This window comes from Mesocricetus auratus, unplaced genomic scaffold (assembly GCF_017639785.1).
Source record: "Mesocricetus auratus isolate SY011 unplaced genomic scaffold, BCM_Maur_2.0 Super-Scaffold_100676, whole genome shotgun sequence".
NCBI classification, from domain to species: Eukaryota; Metazoa; Chordata; class Mammalia; order Rodentia; family Cricetidae; genus Mesocricetus; species Mesocricetus auratus.
In genome coordinates, this window is record NW_024429266.1 from 152,777,855 (window position 1) to 152,795,357 (window position 17,503).

General features: G+C 50.5%; 1 protein-coding gene across 6 annotated transcripts in view; it reads left to right on the forward strand.

Moving 5' to 3' along the window:
- Positions 1-3,219: 3,219 nt before the first annotated feature.
- Positions 3,220-17,503, forward strand: part of Slc6a6 (solute carrier family 6 member 6) — a 75,774-nt gene continuing 61,490 nt past the window's right edge. For 2 of the 6 annotated variants that reach the window (XM_040738468.1, XM_040738471.1), the window contains exon 1: positions 3,220-3,426. The gene's annotated coding sequence lies outside the window, so the exon portion shown is untranslated. Of the gene's footprint in view, positions 3,427-10,669; positions 10,931-16,925; positions 17,104-17,503 lie in introns of those variants that run through there. The other 4 variants (XM_040738470.1, XM_040738473.1, XM_040738472.1 and 1 more) reach the window with 3 other exon arrangements.

The window sequence follows — 17,503 nt, forward strand, 5'->3', positions numbered from 1 at the left end:
TCTTGCAGACCAGGCTGGTCTCGAACTCACAGAGATCTGCCTGCCTCTGCCTCCTGAGTTGGGCCTAAAGATATGCACCACCACCGCTGGCTAAACTCTGGTCCTCTGCAAGAGCAGTTCAAGCTCTGCTGATCCGGCCTCCTATTTATTTTATTTGGTTTTTAAATTGTTTGACCCAGGGTTTTGTGTAGCCAAGGCCTGACTCGAACTCCTGATTCTCTGCCTCCTATATGTAGGGATTACATGTGTGTAGCATCGTGTCTGGACAAATTATTTGAGACAGGGTCTTACTATGTAGTTCTGGCTGGCCTGAAACTGGCTGCATCATCAGGAAGGCCTTGAAACTCAGAGATTCACATTCCTTTGTCCTCTGAGTACTGGGCTTAAGGATATTCGACACCATTCCTGGATTGATTTTTTTTTTTTTGAGACTGGGTTTCTCTTTGTAGCCCTGTCTTGGAACTTATTCTGTAGACTGGGCTATCCTCGAACTCAGAGATCCATTTGCCTCTACCTCTCAAGTGCTGGGATTCAAGGAATGCACCACCATCCTACAGCCTGAAATTGTTTTAAAGAGACACAGTGTTCCTATGTTGTCAGGCCAGCTCCAAACTCCTGAGCCCAGCAGTGCTGCCCAAGCATCTGAAAAGCTAGGGAGTACGGGTGTTCACGTATGTAAGATCACCTCAATTCTGAGTCACGGCAATGAACTCACAGCAAAGCATCTGGAGCCGGACTCATTGCACCTGCCCTGGTGGCGACTTCTGACTGTTCTGACAGTCCACGGCCTCTCACACGCAGAGCTCACACTCCATGCCTGACTAACCCACTGCACCCACAGCCTGGGGCTGGGTTCTCCCAAAGCCCCCTGGAAACAGATGTCTAAGTTTAGATTCCAGCTCTGTGATTCACTGGCCAAGCATCCCCAGGCCAGTTATGTTCTCTGTGGCTCAGTTTTCCCCTTCTGTAAAATGGGACAAATAAAGGTGCTGAGCTAGCTCACTGGGATGCTGGGTCGAGGGGGAGGGAAACTGACCCTGTTTACAAGAAGTGAATTCTGCTGGCCATGAAAGTGCTAGAGAAAGGAAGCTAAACCAAACAAATATAGTAAGTGTAGTGACCCAAGGGGCATTCAGCCGTGGCCCCAGCTACCCAAGGGCTCTGCAGCAGGATGACAACAATTCAGGGTCAGGCTAGGCAATGAAGTGGTATCCCTACTTCAGAATACAATTAACTAAATAAATATGAACGCTGCCTGTGTACCATGCCTGTGAAGCATTGCATACTCAATGAGGCCAAGGACCAGATCTCAGGGCTCCCAGAGCTGACATTACCCAGGGGAAAGGGGGATGGGTACCTGAGCCGCATCCTACCATTCTTCATAGCCATCACTTGTGAGGTACTGCGTGGATCATTCTGAGGGTCAGGTCACCCCAGGAGACTTTGCAGATTGCATCCCTGGGCCTGCTGCGGCACTGTGGCCTCCACTGTTCTGACTCTGCAAGTACTGTGACACCATGCCTGGAGGCCTTTGCAGCCCTGCAGCCCTGGCTTCCTCTGCTCCCTCCACCTCCACCCCAGGCTCCTCTGCCTGCCCAAAGTGTGCTCTGGGTTTAAATTTCAGCCACCTCCCTACTGTCTGACCTGCCCCTTGGCCTTAGCCCTTTGTTCTGTGAGTCTGGAAAGTTGTAGATGAGTTTTTGTTCCTTTTCATTTTTCAAGACAAGGTTTCTCTGTGTAGCTCTGGCTGTCCTAGAAGTCACTGTGTAGACCAGGCTGGCCTCAGACTCAGAGATTCGACTGCCTCTGTCTCCTGAGTGCTGGGATTAAAGGTGTGTGCCACCACTGCCCATCTAAAAACAATTTTTTTAAGTTTAGGTTTTACTATGTAGTCCAGGCTCACCTTGAACACTTACTTGATGCTTCTGAGTGCTGAGATTACAGGAGTGTGTCACCAAACCCACTGCCTGGAGTCCCTTCTCTTTTTAGCTTTGGGTTTTCTCCTTTAAAATGGGTGCGTTCAAGGAAAGCAGCAGCAGAAGCTACCTGGGGTCTTTTGTGTGTACTCCTGTCTTACAGACAGGAGGAACCCATATGTAGATTGTCTGGAGGTGGTCTTGGGGGGCACGTGGTGGGAGGACAAGCTAGAGCCCAATAGCAGGGGGACTGGATGAGGCCTGCTAGAGAGGAAGTGCCCCTCTGTTATTTGCTTCCTGTTGTCCTGTGCCAGCCTAGGTCAATGGGCTCAGGTCCGGGCCTTGATTCTCAGTTTAAGAGGCAAAAGGCTAGGCACTCTACATAACAGCCACTTGTGTGCAGAGAGAGTGGAGAGGACAGACAAGGAAGTGGGCACTCAGAGAGGGGAAGGCCTTACTGCTGGTCACACAGCGCCAGCTCAGGCTAAGCTAGGCTGTGGGTGTGTACAATCAGAAAGAGGACCTGCTCATTCAAATAAGGGCAAGAATAATGGCACACTCCCCATCTCCATTTAAAAATAGTCACATTTGCTGACACTCGTTTGGCACTTCCTAGGTGCCTGGTGCCCTGTTCGGGCTCTTCACACTGTTAACCTTGAATCCTCCCAGCAGCCAAAAGTGATGAGTTCCACTATTTTTATTTCCGTTTTACAGATGAGGAAACCAAGACACAGAAGGTCTGAGGAACTTGCCTGAGGTCACACAGCCTGGAAGAAGCCAGGAGCGCTTCGAAAGCACAGCTTCATGTGGGCCGGGGGACTTGGCTCTGGTGATCATTTCCATAGCAGCTCAGCCAGGCTCGCAGAGTGCACACTGGCCAGGAGGTCGCAGGGGAGGAGGAAGATTCTGGCACAGACTTAGCAGCTGTAGCAGCTCCAGGCCTCATCCCCAGAGCTAGGTGGATGTGCTACAGAGCGTGTGGTGTGGTAGTGGCTATCAGGACAGGAGATGAGCCAGGGGTCTGGGTCTCTAGCTCCTCATCGCCCGCAGGCAGGGCCATGCTACCAGCGTTTCGATAGCGCATGAGGATGGGTGCGCGCGCTCGACGAGGCGAGCCCGGGCTCTTTGTGTGTCCGAGCTCGTGCGCGCGTGCGTGCATGCGTGTGTGTGTGTGTGTGTGTGTGTGTGTGTGTGAGAGTGTGAGTGTCCCGCGTGTGGGCGTGACCGAGAGTCCAGGCCCCGCCTCAGGCCCCGCCCCAGGCCCGGCCAAGCTGGTATTTTTCCACCCAGCAGGATGGGTGATGCGGAGTGCTGCCTGTTCAGACAACAGACACGCGAGGTCAGGGAGAAGCCGCTTATAAATTACTGCTTCCTCCGCGCCGTCGCCAGCGTCGTGCTCCGGGACCTGGCTGCAGTCGAGCTCCCGTGCCCAACCGCCAACGCCGAGATCGCCGCCAGCCCCGCCAATCCCGCCAGTCCCGGACCATCCGCCGAGGTTTTAGCCACCCAGGTATCCAGGGCGCGCGGGCCTCGACTGCAGCCCCCTCTCCGGGTCGCGTTCCGCCCCCTCCCCGAGTCCCTGCAGGTCTGGCCTCCCCGCGCTCAGCCATCCCTTTCACCACCGAGGGAGGAACCGAGGGTCTCCTGCTCAGCCCTGCTGAAGAGGGAGTTATTGTTTCCCTGGCGAAGGGGCTGGGGCGGCTGGTGCGGCGGCAGGTGTGGTTTGGTGTGTGTGTGTGTGTGTGTCCCACAGGATGTCTCCTTGTCCCTGATTCTTTCTGTCTCTGAGGGTGGCTGTTTCTCCACCCCAGGCGGCCGTGCACATGTGCGCCCCAGGGTTTGTGATGCTCCCAGTGTCCTGGGCTCTTATACCTGCGTGTAGTGTGGCCGTGTGGCTCTGTCTTCTGATGTGCGCTCTTGTGTGTCTCTATATATGTCTTGCCTATATGAACCTGTACCTGTGGTTGTGTCTCCTGTCTCCGGAACCCTAGCCGTAGGCACGTGTGTGTCCTGAATGTAGCTGTATCTCTGGGTCCCTGGTTGTGGACAAGTCTGGTGTCTTTCAGCTGTACCTGAGAGGGCATCACTTGTGCCCGGTGGGCCCAATGGTCATCTTTAGCTCTTCGTGGTGTTTAGGAGAGGTGAGAGGGAGGTATGGCTCCAGGTGCTGCCTGGGTGTGGCATGCAGGTAGCAGTGACAACCGCCCCCAGGCTTGAGTAGCAGGACTGAGGCTGGGCGGAACAGCCACGGGCAATGGCCAGTTGCTCAGCTGGGCACATCTTCCTCTAGATTTCACCCCTTCCCTTTGCAGGTTCCTCTTTTGGGTGGGAGGTTCTGGTCCGCTCCCAGTGGGGAAGCCACACAAGGAGCCAGTCTCAGAAACAGGTCCTACAGCCCCAAAGCCTCAGCCTAGGCTATAGACTAGCCTGGCCGCAAGGGAGGCGTGTGCTCCACAGGGCCACGGACCTGGCTATTTTGGTCACGGCCGGGCTTCTGCCAGATCCCTGCCTCCCCAAGGACCAGCCCCAAAGGCTTGGGAGACAGCCTGGGCCCCCGTTTCCTGCCTGGGGAGATAAATCATCTCAAGGACTGGCCAGGAGCTTGACCCAGAGGGTCTTCGGACTGCGGTTTGATAGCACGTGGCTCCATTTGGATGTCAGTAAATTGGCCTCTGATTTGGCACAGCTGGATTTCAAGTAAATGTCATGGAGATCTTTTTTGAATTAAATTTTTTTTGGCTGGTAGGGAGGGGATCTCACCCAGAGTCTCTAAGCCAGAAGGAGTTTATTTTTATGAGAGAGCGGGTGAGCGCTTAGCAACCGCCTGCCTGCCTCCCTCTCTACCAGGGAGTCATCGGGGAATGAGGGGTGAAGGGGAGGTGTTTTAGCAAGATGATGGTGGGTGGCTGGAGGGAGACCTAGGCATCAGCTGAGAACCCTCAATAAGATGATATTAGCAGGTTGTTGGAGGCTGTCTTAGACTTTGGCTCAGTCATCCAGTTTTAACCTTCGGTAATGTTTCTTGTCCTCAGTTTCTTCACCTGTAAAATGGGTGGGGCATACTACTCATTGGGTATGTCAATCAGGCATCGAAGAGCCAGTGCTTGTCCTCATAGTGGTGTCCCTCTTAATGGTGACCTTGGGTAGTTCTCTTAGCTTGGAGCTTGGCTGTTCAGGCGACAAGGACAACAAGGCCAGCCTTGCCTTGTCCTTGAGGGGATTGAGGGAGATGAGGCTGAATAAGCTTGCGGTAAGCTGTAAAGCCGGGCTCGGCTCTAGAGCTGCTGATTAAACGGTGTCACGAGGTCTTGGGTTACTGGTATGTGGCAAGGGCCATGGCACAGTCCAGAGTGAGTTTTTGTCCCTTGGGAGATACCCTGGTACTTACTGCCTGTAGCTCTGTTGTGGTCAGCCTCCCTGTACCCCTCTGTACCGTGCTGTGGGCCGCATCTGCTCGGTAGAATGTGGAGTCTCAGGCAATGGGGAAAGAGCCCATTCCACAGATGGGCTAATTGAGAGCTACCTAGGAGCCTGCCTTGCTTGGACTGTACAGAATTGGGTTTCCAAAAGCTTTGCCATGGCCAGCTGTGCATTTTGGCTTCAGAGAGCCTGAGCCACCAATTTGTTGGGGACATGAAGGTGGAGTTAGGACTGGAGAAAAGTGGATACAAAGGTATTCTGGTCCTTAGAGCTAGAGGGTGTGGGGAGGGGTCCTTAGTGCCTCATATTCCTTCTTCTCCGCACCTTCTTTTGTGGGGCTCTACTGCTATTTCTGCAACAGGTGTTGCCCCCCCAACCCACCCAGAGGCAGCCTGGACTCTGGGGACCCTGTTTCTAACCTCAACTTGTCAAAGGTTTAGTTTTCTGAAAGTTTCCAAAGGTCTCAGCGATAAGGTGCCATGAGTCACTGAGCACATTCCTGGACACAGGAAAGAGCTGTCAATCACAAGGCCTCCCTGGAATGCTGCCCAGCCACAGCCACTAGGGGATCTCGGTGGGAATAGAGGGCTGTCCTGGAACCCCAGGCCGTGAACTGATCTCCACGTCTAGTGGTCATGGGCAAAAGTCAGGCTCTTTGGGGCTGTGGTCTGCTTCCTAGTGTTTGTCAACTTACCCCAACTAAACTCGGTGTTTAAATCTACGAGCCGCTACAGTCCTAGAAATTCCATGTCCTGAGTGAGAACTAGAGTTCATTTTTAAAAATTTATTTTATGTTCATTGGCATTTTTGCCTGCATGTATGTCTGTGTGAAAGTGTTGGTTCCCCCGGAACTAGAGTTACAGACAGCCCTGAGCTGTCATGTGGGTCCTGGGAATCGAACCCAGGTCCTCTGGAAGAGTAGCCAGTGCTCTTAACCTCTGAGCCATTTTTCCAAGCCCTAGAGCTCATTTTTTCTTTTTTTGTTTTTGGAGCCTGTCCTGGCACTTGCTCTGTAGACCAGACTGGCCTCAAATTTGCTTAGATCCGCCTGCCTCTGCCTCCCAAGTGCTGGGATTAAAGGTGTGTACCACCACTGCCCTGCCTGGAGCTCATTCTTTATGTTTCTCATTTTGTTGGTTAAGAAACCTTGGTTTTCTAGAGTGGATGCTGCAGTGATCACTGTTCCCACTGGTTGACTTGAGAGTGTGTATGCTTGGTGAAGTAGAGTTGGAGATGATGCCAGAGTCGGTGCTTCTGATGGACAGAGAAGCAGGGTGAGCTGGTCTGGGAGGCAGGGACACAAGAGGGTTTAAAGGTACTGTGACATGAAATAGCCACGCATGTATGTAGAACATGGCCACAGGGTCCCAGTTACAGAGAGGACCAGAGACCATGAATAGATTTGACCGGAGCCAGGTGGTGGAGGACTATGAGGCATATAGTTATGAGGTTTTATCGGGAGTGTAGCGGGGAGAGTAGGGTCTGGGGACAGTAGCAGGAGTCAATCTAACCTGCAGCCTGGGAAAGAACCCTGATGGTGATCAAGGAGTTGGGCTGGGTTCCAGAGACCAAGGGTGGCTGCTCGCTGGTCTACCATTGGGCAGGGTACAAAGCATTTTCTGTACCAATGAATCTGTACCAATCTCATGCTCTTTCTGTAAACACCAGGTGAAGTCCGGACGCTCTGGTTAACAGGTACCAGACCATTAATTTGCTGGTTCCTGCCTCTGGAGCATGCAGATCTGGCATCTTTAGGGAAAGTTATGGGCAGGGCCGTGTGTGTGTGTGTGTGTGTGTGTGTGTGTGTGTGTGTGTGTGGTGCTGTTGTTATTGTGTGTGTGTGTGTGGTGCTGTTGTTGTGTGTGTGTGTGTGGTGCTGTTGTTATTGTGTGTGTGTGTGGTGCTGTTGTTGTGTGTGTGTGTGTGGTGCTGTTGTTATTGTGTGTGTGTGGTGCTGTTGTTGTTATTGTGTGTGTGTGTGTGTGGTGCTGGTGCTGTTGTGTGTGTGTGTGTGTGGTGCTGTTGTTGTGTGTGTGTGTATGGTGCTGTTGTTATTGTGTGTGTGTGTGTGTGTGTGTGTGCTGTTGTTGTGTGTGTGTGTGTGGTGCTGTTGTTATTGTGTGTGTGTGTGTGTGGTGCTGTTATTGTGTGTGTGTGTGTGGTGTTGTTGTTGTGTGTGTGTGTGGTGCTGTTGTTGTGTGTGTGTGGTGCTGTTGTTGTGTGTGTGTGTGGTGTTGTTGTTGTGTGTGTGTGTGTGTTGTTGTTGTGTGTGTGGTGCTGTTGTTGTGGTGTGTGTGTGTGGTGCTGTTGTTGTGTGTGTGTGTATGGTGCTGTTGTTATTGTGTGTGTGTGTGGTGCTGTTGTTGTGTGTGTGTGTGTGTGTGGTGCTGTTGTTATTGTGTGTGTGTGTGCTGTTGTTATTGTGTGTGTGTGGTGCTGTTGTTGTTGTGTGTGTGTGTGGTGCTGGTGCTGTTGTGTGTGTGTGTGGTGCTGTTGTTATTGTGTGTGTGTGGTGCTGTTGTTATGTGTGTGTGTGTGTGTGTGTGTGGTGCTGGTGCTGTTGTTGTGTGTGTGTGGTGCTGTTGTTGCTGTTGTTGTTGTTGTGTGTGTGTGTGTGTGTGTGTGTTGTGTGTGTGTGTGTGTGGCTGTTGTTCCCTTCCCACCTCTATGGGTTAGAGGTTTCTTTTGGAAACCTGAGCTGAGGCTCCACTTAGGGGGATGGGGTCAGAGAGTCAGGAAGATAGGATTTTTTTTAGAGGCCTGGAATTTACTGTGTTGCCCATTCTGGCCTGGAATTTGCCACAATCCACCTTCCTCGGTGTGAGCTACTGTGCCTAACTTTCCCTGGGATCTTTTAAAAAGCATTTGGAATAGGTAGTGGTAGCACACATCATTGATCCCAGCACTCAGAGGCAGGTAAATCTTTTTTTTTGTTTGTTTGTTTTTTTTTTTTTTGGTTTTTCGAGACAGGGTTTCTCTGTGGCTTTGGAGGCTGTCCTGGAACTCGCTCTGTAGACCAGGCTGGTCTCGAACTCACAAAGATCCACCTGCCTCTGCCTCCCGAGTGCTGGGATTAAAGGCGTGCGCCACCAACGCCCGGCGAGGCAGGTAAATCTTTTGAGTTGGGGTCAGGCTGGTGTTTTAAAGAGCGATGGATAGCCAAGACTACACAAGAAACCCTGTCTGGAACCCCCTCCCCCAACAACAACAAAAAGCATCTAGGGCCCGAGATACAGTTTAACAGGTAAAGTCATTTGCCAGGCAAACCTGAAAATGTGTGAAATCAACAGGTACTATGGTGGAAGGAGAGGGCTCCACGAAGATGTCCTTTAACCTCCATACTGAGACCCTGGCATGCCACATAAGATACACACAATAATAATAAATAACATTTTTAAAGGAAAAAGACATTTTTAAGTGTCTAGGACTATAGGTCAGCAGTACAGTATGCGGTTAACCTCAGGTTCTGAGTTTGATCTCTGGTAACCCCTCCTTCCAATTAAATTAAAATTGAAGTATAGTGTACCAAAATGCAGAGATGCTTTGTTCTTTAATGGATTTTTAGATATCAGTGTAACTAACCCCCAGATCAAGATAAATATCTCTTACGTATGCACATGCTTGTGAATGAACTTAAGTGTGTTGGTGTGTTGGTGCATGTGGGGAGTGTGAGTGTAAATGTGCATGTGTGGACATGTCTTCTCAGTCACTCTCTACCGTGTGTGTGTGTGTGTGTGTGTGTGTGTGTGTGTGTGTTCATGTGTACACATGTGTGTAGAGGCCAGAGTTCAGCATCAGGTTCCTTACCCCATCACTTTTCCGTGTTATTTTTTGAGGCAGGCTCTCTTACTGAGCTTGGAGCTAGGACGGTGGCCGACACCTCAACCTCCCACCTTTGTTCCCCCTCCAACAGTGGGTTTACATGAGTGCATGGCCACATCTGCCTTTTTGAGTGGGTGCTCGGGACCTGAACTCAGGTTTTCACGCTTGTACAGCCAGCTGTCACACCTGCTAAGGCATCTCTGACTTTCCTGGCTCCTTGCTTTTCTGTGTGCTTGAGGATGGACCAGGACTTCACACTTTCGAGACAGACACTGTAGCAGTGAGCCACATCTCCAGCTCTCTCCACCCCCCAAGATAGCACTTTTAGATGTCTGTCACCGTGAATGTGTTTTTGCCAAGTCACCATCTCATGTCAGTGGATTTGTGCCAGGCATGATGAATCACCCTGGTAATTCCAGCACTGTATGCATACATGTATGTATGTATGTATGTATGTATGTATGCATGCATGTATGTATGCATATATGATGTATGGCTAACTGTAGCCCAGACATATTAACTGGAAGATTCTAGATATGAGCAGTTCATGAGTTGTTGAATATATTTTGTGACAGTATAGGGTTAAAATCATAGTTTATTATGAGTTATTGTTCTGAGTGACTAATTTATAAATTATATTCTATCTTAGTTATGTGTAAGGGGAAGCTGTATGAACTGGAGGTCATTGATTTCTGCATTTGGGTCCTGTAGTGTGCTCCGAGGGCAAGAGGCTTGATGACCATATAACAGCCTGTCCATCTGTCTTACAGTTACTTTGTCTGTAGGTATGGGTTATGATAGACTCTTCCAATGGGCATTGTGTGCAAGCTTTTTTATGGACCTGTCATTTCATATACACAGAAATGATAAACTGAGTCAGGTGGTGGTTTTGCAAGTCTTTAAGACCCGGTATTCGGGAGGCAGAGGCAGGATGATCTCTGGGAGTTCGAGGCCAGCCTGGTCTACAAAGCTACATAGAGAAACCCTGTCTCAGGAAAAAAAAAAAAAAAGAAATGAGAAACTGCCAAGTGATCCAGTTTTAAGTTATAAGTCATATACCCCAAACAATACAGGACCATTATAAGCTAAAATATATTCGTTTTAGATCATTACAAAATATACATACATAAGGTATAAGTGGGGGGTGTGTGCTCTGGGGCCCCAGTTCCATCCCCAACACTGCAAAATGAGTAAACAAGGACCTTAAGGCTGTCTATTGCCCTTACATGCAGTTTTAGCTGTGTAGTACCTGAAGTGTCTGTAGGAACTCAGACTGCTTTTTATCACTTTCAGGGTCCGTTTTCATTTCCTTGTGGGTGTAAAGATTTGCTCAGGGGGCCAGGCAGCCAGGCAGCCAGGCAGCCAGTGCTAGCCAGCTGTGGTTTGGTTTTGTTTTAACAAAAACAGCATCATACTGTTTCAGGTTCTGCCACTTGGTCTATACAAACAATGGCCCATTATGACCTGGCACCCAGTAGAATGCCCTGCAGAACACATTAGAGAACACACTGCAGAACACGTCGCAGAACGTACAAGCCCACCAGCCCACTGTGAACATCCTTGGCTTGTGATCCACTGACCTGTCCTAGCTGACCACCCAGACTGCAGCTCAGTGAGGGAGTCACCCCACCCAGTGGCTTCCAACTTGCCCTGAAGGTGAACAGCAGCCTGAGGCCTCTCTACTGACAGGAGGAACACATTTCTTTCTTGATACAGGATCCCACCCATTCAACCCTCCTGCCTCAACTTCCCCGGTGGCTGAAACTGCAGGTGTGTGTACCGCTGCTTGCACGGCAGATGCGTATTGAGCACCCACACTGTGTCAGGCACTATCCCAGAGGTAGGAATGGCAGCAGTGAATAAACCAGTCTCTGGTGTTGGGCGGCTCTCAGTCCCTCCAGAGGGTGAGACCAGCATAGGGAGGGGGGGAAGATGAGTATCTGGAGGTTAATGTACAATCCCAGGTCCTTGTGCTGAGGCCAGGCACTTGGGGATAGGTTGCAGGTGTGCGGAAGAGTGGTCCATTGACTGTGGAGTTCAGGTGCTGTGGACTTTGGGATCATCCAGCTAACCTGCCCCACCCACTCACCTCGGAGACTAGGAGTTCTGGTGAGGTGTGGGTGAAGGGTATCAGTGGGAGAGATCCACCTTTCAAACCACCTAGTGTTCAGTTTCCCCGGCCCCTGCTGCGCCCACCATTCTGATTATATAAAACTCCCCTTCTGGGAGGTAGATTAGGGACACTGGCAAGATCTGGTGCAACTGACTTTTTTTGGGTTGGAACCCAGGGAGGGTTTTCCACAGTTAGACAGGTACTGTACCACTGAGTCATAACCCCAGCCCCTTACCTCGGTGTTTCCATGGTGGTGTTCATAGTCTCAATTATTGGGAACAGGGTGTGAAGGAAGTACCCCAAGGGCAGGCTGCTTAAGACATACCCGTAATCCAGGACCCAGCTCTCGGAAAGCTTGGAGAAGAGCCTGGAGCCTGGCACTGACGAGCTGCTCTGGACAGCCCAGGCCTGAGAGATGTATGGGGGAAGGGTGGGAAGGACATTCTGCCCACACTTGTTGGGCATCCAGTAGATAGGAGACATCTGTTAACTGAACCTACACTTGTCCTGGGCTGGTCAATCTATTCACCTTGTCCCCTCCCCATCCCCCCCTGAGCCTCAGTATCACCATTAAGTGGAACTCTAGGTCTAGCTGGGACATTCTGAGTGTCCTGTTTCCATGGTGTTTGTAACAGGGTAGATGTAGAATCTGACTGGTTACCATGCTCCACCAACCCCTCCTGCAGAAAGGCCGTAAGCTGAGGTTGCTAGATGCTTGGCAGGGGGTGGAGAAGTGTGGCTGGCGTGTGGGTCTGTGCAGTCCTGCCTAGTGGGTGAAGGGCACTGGAACAGGGCTGTTCTGGGGACTCTGCCCCTGCTCCAGGGCTAAACAGCCTCAATGGAAGACTAGTCATGATTTCAAGGACCTTCAATCCATCACCAGATGGCACCTGGCGTCCACAGCCTCCTGACCAGCCACCATGCCTCCTAGGTACCTCTCTGTACCATCTAGGTGGTAATGCTGGGCTAGTCTCCTGCTCAAGAGTCTTCCAGAGGCTTCCCCATGCTCTATGAAATCAGACTGACTTTAAAGAAGAATTTGATGTTAGAATCTTTCCTGGATCTGGCTCACCTGTCTTTGTAGTCTGAGGTTCTCAGCTGAGCCTGGTCCTTTATTCCCCATCTTTTTCTTCTGGTAAGGGACATCTTGAAGCTTCCTGGTCTATGAAGCTTTCTGACCCTTGACCCTGGGTGGTGGTTAACATAAAGGTAGCCCAAGATCAGGACAGTCAAAGTGGATTTAAACTTGCCCACCTCAGCCCCTAGAGTTCTGTTGGACTCTAGGCCTGAGTCCTGAGCTTGGACCTCTGTGAGTTTGCCTTATATCCGCTTGACTGGGGAACACACCAAGAGGAGGGGGAGAGATTCCAGCATCTAGCAGAGGGGCATAGCTCACAGAAGTGGACCCCCATCCTGAAATGAGAGCCTATACTTTGAACATCTTGTCCAGGCTGGGAGCCACCCATCCACCCACCTAGCAGGTATTTATTCATCCTAAGTTGTGCAGACGTGGCCAGTGAATAGGGCAGTCTGAAGTATGCCCTCCTGGGGCTGTGTGTTTGGAAACAGTGATAGATGTCCCAACAAACAAGTGACTCAGGTGAACTTCTACAGTCAAAGTCAGGCAGGGTGAGCCAGGGCTGGTGTCTTTAGCCTCTGGTTTGCTGTGTGATCTAGGTGAGTCCTAATCCCCCTCATGTCCTTGGGTTTGTGGAGACCACTTGGTGGATAACGAGGAAAGGTCCAGTGTCTGTGCTGTCATGGCCTGGGGTGCCACGCACTTGTCCTCTTGCTGATTTTCCAGATGGCGTCACCTTGCTCCGAAAGGGTTCATCCTGATTTGGAGACTAGAGTTCCAGAGTGGTCCTGAGCAGAGTTGTGGCAACTGGCGTTTAGTAGGGATTATTTCCTTGGGAACAATGTGGGTTTGCTTAAACTATTAGTGGGAGAATGTAGATTAGAACAAACCGAGAGAGAGAGAGAGAGAGAGAGAGAGAGAGAGAGAGAGAGAGAGAGAGAGAGAGAGAGAGAGAGAGAGAGAGAGGAGGGAGAGAAAATTAAAATTTCTCACAGGTAGAAGGTGGGCTTTTCTTAAAGTTATCCTGTTGTGAGACTGAAAAAATGTGTCAGCCCTTCCAAATATTGCCCTAGGTCAGTTTTCAGCCATACCAGGTGTTTTGTGCTTTTTTTTTTTTTTTTTTTGTTGGTTGGTTCTGAGGATGGAACCCAGAATGGTAGGTAAGGAGGTAAGGGCCTCTGCTCCAGCCCTTGGAAGCATTATGAAACACTGGTATTGTTTCTTTGTGGGACTTTTTTTTCCTTTAACTGATTAAGACACAGTAAGGAAGGTATGGCACAGTGGACTGTTTTGGGGAGTGGGGGTCTGTGATGACCCTTTATGTTTCTTCATGTCCCCAAGCCCCACTGGCTGGGGATTTAGCACCCCTCTTGGCAGTATTTTGTTGGCTGAAAAACTGGGGGGAAGCCAACATGGTCTCCTTACTAGGAGAGAGTCACGCCTTCTTAGTGCTGACTCCTACTTTCAATTCTGGCCCACAGGCTCCAGCCAGAGGCTAATTTGCTTCCTTTGAATATAAAGAGTTTAGCCTTCTGCCAGTATCCTCGGAAAGCCCCAAACCTGCCACCAGGGAAGCCACCCTCCTTGTCTCAGGCAGTTAGGATAACTACCACCCGTGCTCACCTTCTTGAGGACGAGGGGTCTGGAGCTGCTGGGCTTGGCTTGTTGTGGGGACATAACAGCAGAGCAGCTCTGCTCAGAATTTGTTTTTAGATGTGAGTTCTTACTTTTTTACAGCCCAGGCTGGCCACAGACTCACGACCCTCCTGCTTCAGGCTCCTGCATAGCTGGGATTACAGGTGTCCACCACCACACCAGGCTCTTACCCTCGCCATACTCCAGGTCAAGCTGGAGTCTCCAAGTTGGGACCTCGCATCCAGTAGACTTTAAAAGCCTAGCTGAGATAGCTGCACCTGTTTTCTAGTTATTTGGGAGGATGAGGAGGGAGTGTGGCCAGAGCCCAGGAGTTGGGGTGACTTAGCCCCTGGAGCCACAGAGGGAGACCCAGGCTGTAGATCTTTCTTACCCCCAAACTGAAAATTAATTAGATGATAAATTCTATTTCCTTAGTCTTGACATTTTGCATAGGAAAACCCCAAGGCCTCCCTGAATGCAGGTGACTGACTCAAGGTCATAGGGCTGGGAGCGGGCTGAGCCAGCCTTGGGTCCGTGCCACCTTGGAAAGGATGCTATGGGGAAGCCGTTTGCTACTTACTCTGCAGTGTTGGCGATCCAAAAAGCTGCAGGAGACTTTTGCAGGCAGCCAAGTCGGATGTTAAGTCAGGGGAGAGCCTAGGGCCAGCCAGGCCTTGCAGACAGGCCTGGTGGCTCTAGGCAGTGTGTCAGGACAAGGCCCACAGCTTGAGATCTGGCGTGTTGCCTGCTGGGGTGGTGGTGGTGTTAGGGGACTCTTAGAGAGAGACTCTTGGCTCCTGGAAGACAACACAGGGCCCTCTGGGACACCCCTCAAATGACCTCCTGTTATCTAGATACATTCCAGCATGGGGGCCAGCAGAAGCAGGGGCTATGCCAGAGGCTGCCCCCTTGACCCGGGACTGGTGCTCTGCTTGTGGAAAGTTGCGACCACTTGGAATTGTCTCAAATTGGGCTCTGCTTTGAGAATGGAGAGGGGCCCTGTGGTCTGGTCTCCTGAGCCATGTGTTTACATGGGTTACCTGGCATCAGCAACTGGAGGAGAGGGACAGGTTGGGTTTGCGTTCTTAGAGCATGGTGGTCCCTGGACCAGAAGTGTCAGTTATCACAGAAAAGTGGAGAGAGTAGGTGGCTTCATCCACATCTGGCATTTAGAGCTGGAAGCAGGGTTCACAATCTGTTGTGAAGAGTCCTCCATATGTTTCACAGGCCTGTCTGTGAGGAATGATTTAAACATGTCTTTCTGTGTGCCCTGAGGTGAGAGCTGAGGGTGAGGGTGAGGCCTAAGCTTTGCAACAGACACATGATGATAGAATGTCAGACTGTAGGGGACCTCAGATGTCACCTGCATCCTCCACCTTGGTACTAATGGGCGGAGTATAAAATGACACAGCAGTTCAAGCCAGGACATCTCTCTCTCTCTCTCTCTCTCTCTCTCTCTCTCTCTCTCTCTCTCTCTCTCTCTCTCTCTCTCTCTCTCTCCCTTCCTCCCCCCACACACCATGAGCTATATAATATACATATATATTGGTGAGGATGGACACAGGACCTTGCTCATACTAGGCAAGCACTCTGCACTCTACCCCGAGCCACATCTTTAGACATTTTGTTAATTAATTTTTACTGGTGTGTGTGTGTGTGTATGTACAAGTGTATACAAGTATCCTAGGAGGCCAGAAGAGGGCTTCAGGTCCCTGAAAATAGAGTAACAGTTGGTTATGAGCCTCTAATGTGGGTGTTGGGAAATGAACTCTAGTCCTCTGCAAGAATAGCAAGAGCTCTTGTCTGCTGAGCCATCTCTCCAGCCCTGCATTTATTTAGTTTTTGAGACAAGATTTTTTTATTTAGCTCAAACTAGCCTCAAGCTTACTTTGCAACTCAGGTCATGATCTTCCCATTTCAGCCCCTCTAGTGCTGGGATTAAATGAATGTACCTCCATTCCCTAATGAGACTGGATTCTATGGTTGTAGTTGGCAGAAATCAGTTTAAATTAACTTTAGAATAAATAGAACTAGAGAGGCCAGGTTAGGTGTGCTTTTGGGGTGGCTATATCCAGGTGCTGAGCTGACATTAGTCTGTTGCATTTCTGGGTCTTGGGTTCCTCAGTGACTTATTCCTTTCTCCCTGGGGGTACCTTAGCTGCCCCAGTGAAACCCACCCCCACAAGCCATCAGAACTTACAAGGATCCTTCTTTTTAAAAAATTAATTTTAGGATTGTGTGTATGTGCATGGTGTGTGTCTGTGTGTGTTGGCGGCAATGCACGCAGCATGGCATGTATGTGTTGTGTGTCGGAGGAAAACTGTGGAGTCTGTTCTTTCCTTCCATCTTTGTATGGGTTCTGGGGTAGAACTCAGGTCTCCAGGTTTATATGGCAAATGTCTTTAACCCATAGAGCTGTCTCGCCAGCTCCTCAAGCCCCAGGGTTTTTTTTCTTTTTTTAAACAAGAGTTCTGACTGTCATTCTAAGTGTCCAGGCATAGCCAAGTCCATGAGTGAGCCAACCATGACTGACCCCTCTGATTGGCCAGGTCTTGTTCACATGCTCCCCAGGAAGTAGGAGGTGAGGTCAGTTCCTAGATACCCCATAGAATGAGATCAATACATGTGCATCTCCAGATCAAACCAGTTCAGGCTTTTCCCTTGTAGGGTGTAAGTGCCAGCAAGCCAGATAGACCCAGTGACACAGAAAGCCACTCTTACCTTTCTGAGGTGAGCTGGCCTCTTTCTGGTTAGGATTCACCCCAGACAGAGTGACATTCTTCATGGTTCCACAGAGTGACATCCCTGGTTCCTTGAGCTCTGTGTTGAGAATTGTGCTTTAAACATGCTGACTCAGTCTTCTTTCTTTCTTCCTTTGGCACAGCCCAGGGGAGTCGCGTACATGTTGCCATTTTCCACTTCTGTGCCTTGACCATTGCAGGTATTACCAGTCTACTGCTTCTGTAGGGCTGTGTCCAGCCGGGAAGTGGCAGAAGCCCCGGTGGCTTCCTACTCATGTCTCGGTCTCAGCCCAGGATTCTGGACTCCTTGAGAGCAGGGACCTCAGCTTCTCGGGCCCCGCTGTGACCTTTCCCTGTACAGTGCCTTGCACATAAGAGGTACTTAAGAAATGGCTGACTATTCCTACTATGTGCTTTGTTGGACTCATTGAGTGTGCCCTGATTGATGCAGCAGTGACAGATCCGAGGAGGAAGGCTGGTACACACCGACAGGACAGTTATAACTTTGCTCAGGCTGTGGAAGAAGCTGGAAGGTAGAGCTGCCAGGGAGAAGGAGAAGGGGGCTTCAGGGGGACAGGTGCCCTTGCCCACCTTCCTCCCGCACCCCTGTGCATCACCATTAATCCTGGCTTAAGTGTCCTTGAAATCTTAGATCTCCAACAATAAGAATGCCTTTCCTGATTCTACACGTTTTTATATTCCAGGAAAGCTGAAAGACCTTCTGTGTCTGGGCCAGCAGCACTGTGGGTGGCCCGGGACTCCAGGCCCAGAGCTCTGC